General features: G+C 37.4%; 1 long non-coding RNA gene across 1 annotated transcript; it reads left to right on the top strand.

Annotated features, from left to right (window-relative positions):
• The first annotated feature begins 6697 nt into the window (after positions 1-6697).
• On the top strand, positions 6698-8463 carry LOC128518774 (uncharacterized). The gene is made up of 3 exons (XR_008357768.1): positions 6698-6776; positions 7925-8137; positions 8384-8463. It is a non-coding gene; the product is annotated as an uncharacterized LOC128518774 (long non-coding RNA).

Raw genomic sequence — 8463 nt, 5'->3', positions numbered from 1 at the left:
GTAAAATGATGACTGATGACGGAGACAAAGACAACAGACGAAAAGGACAGGGAGAAACAGGGGTTTAAATGCACAAAGGAGACAGTCAGATAGAACTCGGGACAACTGGAGACATTTAAGGATGTGGGGACTGAAAGAGGCAGGGAAAAATTCTCATTGTGACGAGTAAAGTGTATCTTGCCTTGCTGGGCAGCTCTCTGGGTGCTCAGCACCCCCAAAGCTCTGAACCTAGAATCGCCTCTGAACTTGATTGTGGAAGAACTTAATGTGGAAGTTGATGTGAAAGAACTAAACTTGACTGAAGTCAAGTTCTTCCACACCAAACTCGTTCACATCCATGTCTTTATGGATCTTGCTTTGTACACTGGTCATGTTGGAACTGGTATGGGGTTGTTTTTTAGGAGTTAGGATCGCCACCCTAATTCCAGTAAAAGGAAATTTTAATGCTTCCATTTTAATTCATACCAGGACATTTTGAATAATTTAATGCTACCAACTTTGTGGGAACAGTTTGGGGCTCAGCTATCTGCCCAAAACGCTTAAAAATGTCCACCCTGACATTTGTATATTTGATTTTGAGAATTTAAATATAGTTTTGCTGTCTTTATTTAAAAAATACATGGGACCATGCTGATGTCCAAGTCTTGAATAAATTTTGATTTTATGGGTTTTGATAATTTAATTTAGGTTTGTATTCATCAATTAGTATAAAAGCATTCTTAATAGTTTCTTAACAGTAAAATCCGAATGCTTAGCAATGTAACTTTTATCTCTTTTAGCTCCCAGCTAGTGTGATAAACCGATGCTTTCACAGAATTGCTGAATGAATTCACTGTGGTTATTCATAATAAAAAAAATAGTCCAACAACGAAAGCAATTGTGAGTAACCATAGTAGTGTAGCACTTGCACCTCCAGCTCCAGGGTTCGATTCCTGTCTCTGCACTGTAAAAAAATATCTGTATATTTAACAGTGATAAACAGTATAATTGTGAGAGGAAAAAATCCGTAAACTATAAAATATTTTTTAACTGTAGATTTAATGTGAATTGCCCGTAAATAAATAAATCAGTATGTACAGTAATTTCTATATTGTTTCTCAGAAAAAAAATACTTAACAATACCGTAATGCACTATTGCAGTGTTTTTTTAAATGAAAAATTTTCATAAAGTTTATAATGGCCAAACACTATGATTTTTACATTTATTTGTTGAAAAAAATGCGGGTTTTAATTGTTGAATGAAAGTATGATTGTGTTGGTAATGAATGTATGCTATAATATGACATTGTGATTTTTTAAAATATTTTCATAAAATAATGAATTAAATAGCACTATTAAGAAATCAAAATCACTCTAGACTGAATTAATTCTTGATTCACTCCACCTTTACACATTCGTCGTGTTAATAAGCAGAGTACAATGTATTAGAATATTTTTCCTCAAGTGTCATAGTTGAGTAAAATTAAACCTTTACATGTCTTTATCAGTTCCCTTTTGTTTTGTGTTTTTTAAACAGCATATTATTCTTCTTTATACTTGAAACAATCTTTTTTATTATCCCAAAAACATTAAATATAATAATCTCTTGCTTGTTCTATTTATTTATTTATACTTTAATACTATATCTCTATTTTTTATGGAAATAGAACTGTATGATTTTAAAGTATCTCATCCAAAATCGTTTCCCTCCTGAAGTCTGGAGGAGCCAGACACATCATTTTCACATCAAGGCGCCTGAATTCAAACGGGCCAATCAGCGCCCTGCATCAGGCTTCAGAGCAATTAACGTCTTTGCACCTGCGCTCACTTTGGACTACGGCATCAGCGTTTTCATCAAGTTTTTTTTTTCCCCCTATTTTCTTGGATTTAATCTTAACCACAGGTCGTCTTCAGTTACTTCGGTAAGAAAATTATCTTAATTGGTTTATTTATGAACAGTATTGTGTTGCAGACTGCGAAGGCGCAAAGTTATGTTAGCTTTAGCTCCAGGTCTAGCACGAACGTTAGCCACCTCAGACTAAAAACAGCCTTCTGACGCCAGTAGGCTTTAGGTAAAGGCAGCCTGGATTTGTTTGTTAGCTGTAAGTAAGTTAACCTCACTCCTGTGTTCTGTGGAATATGTATTCTTGCTGCATATGTGGAGAATCGGTTCAGTCCGTGAAAGCTTATGTTTTTCATTGCAGACTGCATCATAATGAACCCCGGTGTATTTTTAAAAGTGTAGAAGTAAGCTGTAAGCAGGCGTTTTCTCAATATGCCGCTTTAAAGTCTCATTTCTACCGCCACCACACTGGTGCTCCAGCCGTCTCTCACCATACTGCCCTTATGGTATTGAATTGTCCCGTGTCACTGTGTGAACGCCAGTGTGAGGGAACCAAAGCTTTGATTGCTCACTTAAAGGAACACATAGATGAGGGACGGCATGTGACTTGTCCAGTGAAAGGATGTCGAAGTGTGTTCTCTGTAAAATCTTCATTTACCTCCCATATGACTAGAAAACACAAACATTTAGAAAATGTGATTTGGGGTTCAAAGAAAGATACTCGGTCAGAGAGTCCACCTACAAGTGCCACAATTCAGGAAGCTGCCAGTGTGTCAGATACAGAAAATCCTTGCATGTATGGGCCTAATTTCAGTGACCAGTATCTCAGAAATGTATGCATGTTTGACATTAAACTACAGGGACAGCATATTCTGCCAGCATCTACCATTCAAACAATTGTTGAAGAAATACAAAATATACATAAATTGGGACAGATGTATACACTGAATAGACTATGTTCACTTCTAAAAGATATGTCAATCTCAGATATGGATGTTTAAAAAAAAATCTGTGACACAGTAAAACAATCTGACTTGTTCTCTGCTTGTCACACAGGACCTATGAGAACTGCTTACTCAAGAGTTCAGTGCTTGAAAGATGTGTTTAAGTATGAGAGACGAGAACAGAACTGAGAGATTTGCTTATGTTCCTGTACTAAATACTTTGAAGAATATACTGGAATCTAGTTTTTGGCAAGGTCTCATATCAGTGGATCCTGATGTTTCAAGATCAGATGTTCTTAAGGACTGTTGTGATGGAGATGTGTTTTTGTCAAGCACATTTTTAAAAAAATTATTGTCTCAAGCTGGTTCTATACCAGGATGCATTTGAAGTAGTAAACCCACTTGGTTCTGCAAAAAAGAAGCACAAGGTTTTGGCTGTGTACTTTTCTCTACTCAACATTCCTCCCCATGCCCGGTCGAATGCTGATCATATGCAGCTAGTTTTACTGTGTAGGGAGAAGGATTTTAAGGAATTTGGCCATGACAACGTTTTTTCAGAACTCCTGAACGATTTGAAAGTGCTAGAAGAGAACTGCATAACGATGGCAAACAAAACTTTTGTGCAGGGAGCTCTCTACTGCATTGCTGGAGACAACCTGGGCTCTCATTGTATTAGGGGTTTTACAGAGAATTTCAGTTTATCAGTGTATTTATGCAGATATTGTCTGTTAACTCAAACTGAATTTCAGGGTGCTGATCCAGCAGTCTGTGGACCTCAGAGCACTTCAGAAACCTATGGGTGATTCCATCTCAAATCAACCAGAGGGTTCCACCACATGATCACAGATTTTGCTGATTTTTTCACCAATTGTTGATATTGCCATGAAAATAAAACCCCCTAATTTTTTCGTCCCAACTCCCACTCGTTAAAAAATGGCAGCCATCTTAATTTTTGGCCTCACAGTGCTTTAAGACATGCCACGCCCCTTTTTGAAATCCTTTTTTCTTTGATAACTCACTTGCTATATGTCATATGGAGATGAAACTGGGTATATTTATGTAAGTTTTTATGTAGATTCTGATTCTGCAATCTTTTGGCTATCTGCTGTGGTTATGGAGATATTTCTGAAAAACCATTTTTTGGGGGTACCCCTTTTTGACCCCCCAGAACCCAAGGTCTGCATGTATATATGTTACTCAAAAAAATAGGAGTTACTTCACATCACCTTATCTTGAAAATAAATAAAAACCAGGGGTGTGTTATGCCCTGTTTTATAGAAATCATCAAAAATTAATTGTCCAGGTTTTGCAACATTAAATGATTTGACACACAGAAATGTACTGCAATATGTGTAGAATACTTAATGCATACTCATAAAATCTGCTTGTTTCAAAGTAAAACTTACCTTAAATTCTTCTGTAATGCATGTCTAGTCAAAGACTGATAATGACGTTATTCATCTCTCTACACTAAAAGGACTAATCACATTTATTTTTTTTTCATCACCCTGGGTATCTCATTCTGAAAGAACAAAGCCCACAAAAATGAGTTCATGGAATAAGACAAAAAGGTACATGTACGAGACCTGTCAAGTTGCAGTGACACAATAATAATAATATCAACTAGGAAAGGCATGCACTTTGTAGCTACCAAAGTCATTTTGATAGGAAATGCCTCCACAAATCTGTAAAAAAAAAAAATTATAATTCTTGTACTGGCTGGCTGCACCATCTGAGAAGTAATGCACATGATTTAAATTTGGTAGAAGAACTTTCAGTGGATTCATGAGAACCTTAATAAACTTGTAAACAACAATAGCATTGTGTTCCCTTTCATTACTGACAACACAAAAACTTTTGCAACTTAGTGAACCATTGTTTTTAGGGATGCACCGAAATTTCGGCCGCCGAAAATTTTCGGCCGAAATAGCATTATCGGTTTCGGCCGAAACGTAAGAAAGCGCCGAAAATAAAAGCCGAAATTGTCGCCACGCCTCTCCCATCCTCCCGTCTCGTTCGCGCTGTCATTACGCATCAAACACGGAGTATGTCGGCGGTTTGGAAGCACTTCAAAGTTTCAGATGAGGACAGCAAAGTTGCAATATGCAACATTTTTTTAATACAAACAAAAAGAAAATATTTTAAACATGTTTTTTAATTAAGCCATTTTCGGTTTCGGTATCGGTTTTCGGCCAAGTGCATCCAAAAATTTCGGTTTCGTTTTCGGCCCAGAATTTTCATTTCGGTGCATCCCTAATTGTTTTCACTACCACCCCTATAGTAAACCACGAAAGGATGCAGAATCACCTGGGATGTATCCCAATGAAAACCCTGAACAGCATCCTGACAAATAAAAAATAACATTCGGCAAAATCCATGAGGATAACAGCCTCCTTTCCAATGGGAAGTTTCTGTTTCAGTTCTTTCAAATAAGCAGCTTGGGCCTTGGCTGTATAGTGATGAGCTGTGCAGGGGTCACATTTTTCACAAAGTCTCATAATGAATTCCACTGCTTGAACTGAACAATGTCATCCGGGTCCAAATCAGCATTTTCAAATATACCATCAAGATTAGGGCTGGGCCAGAATATACCTTCCACGGTAATACCGGTACAATGTTAGGCAATGATAAGAAAATGAAATATCGCGATAGAATATGGGTAAAACACGCATGTGCAGTGCCTTTGTTTCCAAACGCTTATGGCGGAAAAAGCTTGGCGGCAGCGGAGAATAAGAAAGGAGAAAGCGGATCGTTGAATGAAACAGATGAACCAGAATTGGTTTGTAAAAATGGTGCAACTTCAGTGGTGTGGAATTTGCATTTGCACTGTTAAAATTTTATATAGCTTTAATGCACATACAAACAGCTGCTTTGTCTCGTGTCAATCATATTGTCAGTTATATTATCGCAAATTTTCAAATATATATCGTGATAAATATTTTTGGCCATATTGCCCTGCCCTAATCAAGATAATCAGATAGTTTTGATTTAGGGGGGACACTGCTCACACCTGTGCAACATATAGTCACGAGAATCCAAAGAACAGACAAGCTTTGCCATCAAGTCTTTGTAATCAGATTGTGATTAAGATAACAAACTACATTGGAAAGCTTCAGTTAATAAATTAACATAAATGAAACACACTCACATGCTTTTGTTTTCCTGCACTTATTTTGCACCAAGAAAAAGATGATGCAATCACCAAGTTCCTTGAGTGCGAGGTCACTCATGGAGTTGGTTGGAGATAATTCAACTTTTTGATCAGTATGAACCTGAATGGTTCAGTTACAGGATACTGTTTGACAGTGATACATGTATCTTACATGTACCACCATAAAATGACACATTTACTGGTAGATAAGGCCTATTGTGTAGATCCATGTACATTCTCTGTATATAAAATGTGTATCAAATCATGAAACATTTGCAAAACCTGGACAATTGATTTTTGATGATTTCTATAAAACAGGGCATAACACACCCCTGGTTTTTATTTATTTTCAAGATAAGGTGATGTGAAGTAACCCCTATTTTTTTGAGTAACATATATACATGCAGACCTTGGGTTCTGGGGGGTCGAAAAGGGGTACCCCAAAAAATGGTTTTTCAGAAATATCTCCATAACCACAGCAGATAGCCAAATTCCGATTGCAGAATCTGAATCTACATGAAAAATTACATAAATATACCCGTCTCCATATGACATATAGCAAGTGAGTTATCAAGGAAAAAAGGATTTCAAAAAGGGGCGTGGCATGTCTTAAAGCACTTTGAGGCCAAAAATTAAGATGGCTGCCATTTTTTAACGAGTGGGTGTTGGGACAAAAAAATTGGGGGTTTTTATTTTCATGGCAATATCAACAATTGGTGAAAAAATCAGCAAAATCTGAGAGGTGATGGTGGAAAATTTCTCTTTCATTGGTTGATTTGAGATGGAATTACTCCTATAGATCTGCCACAGAACAGCTGGAAAGGGAAGACGTGTCAGAAGTACAGGGGATAAAGTTTAGGTCTGTGTTTAATTCTTTACAAAACTTTGATGTTTGCACACCTGGCATGCCCCCATGTCTCGGTCATGACATTTTTGAAGGTGTCCTCTCATACGACCTTGCTCTTTACCTCAAATATTTTGCCTGCACAAATAAATGTTTCACCTACACAGTTCTGAACAGGCGCATCAAGCCATTTAAATACAAAGGAACAGATACATTATCCAAGCCTTGTGAGGTCAGTACAAAAACATTAAAACTTAGTGGACAAGCTGTTTAAAATTGGAACTTCTTGAGACTTTTACCTCTCATAATTGGAGACAAAGTGCGGATCCCTCAAGATGATGTCTGGCAGTTAACGTTGCAGCTCAAGGACATTGTTGACTTACTGTAATTTGTGCGCAGCAAATTACCAAAGCCCAGGTTACTTATCTGGATGCTCTAATCCAAGAATATTTGGAAACTAGAAAGGCATTGTTTCCTAATACCAACCTAAAAACCATTACTTACGACATTATCCAGGGCTAATCCTAAAATTTGGACCTCTCATCAGACTTTGGACTATGCGCTTTGAGAGCAAACACAGTTACTTCAAAAGATGCACAAGGCATCTGAAAAATAAAAAAAAAACTGTGCTTGACTCTTTTAGAGAGACATCAAATGTTTAAGGCCTTCCTTTCTGCTGGGTCAGTCAGTGCTCCAGCATTGCAAATAAAAGATGGCTTACCATTTTACTTGGAGCTTTACAGTGAGCAAGTTAAGGACGCAGTCTTACATTGTGGTTTTACTGAAAGGAATACAAAGATTCCAGTTGATGTTCAGTACAATGGCCTTGCTTACAGGAAGGGCCAGTTTTTTGTCATCAAGTATGATGAGTCAGTGGAGTTTGGTGAACTTCTGCTGATTTTTGTTAAGGATGATTCAGCTCTTCATTTTCTCATGAGTTTATGATGCTGAATTTATTTCTTACTACCACACGTACTCAGTAAAAGAAGACACCAGCAGATTAGAGTGCAGACTCATCAGTGAACTGATTGACTTGTGGCCATTGTCATCTTATGAGAAAAACGGTTACCAGATTATTCCACTGAAGCACAGCATCTTGTCAGACTGAATGTCTTAATTTCATTGGACCAGAGACCAAACTCTTTGTTTATGTGTATTAACAGATATGGCTGAATCACAGCTGCTAAAGAACATAGGAGATGCGATAGCAGAAGTGCTTCCGGACCTTCCTAATCAACTTAAGTCTGTTGAAGATACTTTGAAAACACTTGGTGCGGCAACCACAGATGATTTAAAGTACATCACGGAAAACAATTTGCTGCCAGTGTTAAAGCCCATACAAGCCCGAAGACTGGTTGCTGCCTTGACCCAAAATAGTAAGTACAGAACAATGTCACCACACCACCCAATGGCACACTTGTTAAAATGGTGTTGAGGTTAGAATACATGTATGAATTTTTATGAGTCTAATGATAATGTGATCATTATTATTTCCAGAATAAATAAATGTTACTGTGCAAGCATTACTCAATGTTTAATACTTTCATATCATCTTTATATAGCTGTGCATTCATCTCCAGTGGTTGTCTTTCCCTCTGCACCCTCAATTCCTTCTTCACCAGCATCATCCACCTCTACATCATCTTCAGGAATCTGTACACCATTAATACCAAACTGGTTAGAGCAATTTGAAATACCATGG

Source organism: Clarias gariepinus, chromosome 3 (genome assembly GCF_024256425.1).
Source record: "Clarias gariepinus isolate MV-2021 ecotype Netherlands chromosome 3, CGAR_prim_01v2, whole genome shotgun sequence".
NCBI classification, from domain to species: Eukaryota; Metazoa; Chordata; class Actinopteri; order Siluriformes; family Clariidae; genus Clarias; species Clarias gariepinus.
Note: the sequence above shows the minus strand (reverse complement) of the source record. Positions and strands in the feature narration are given on the sequence as shown.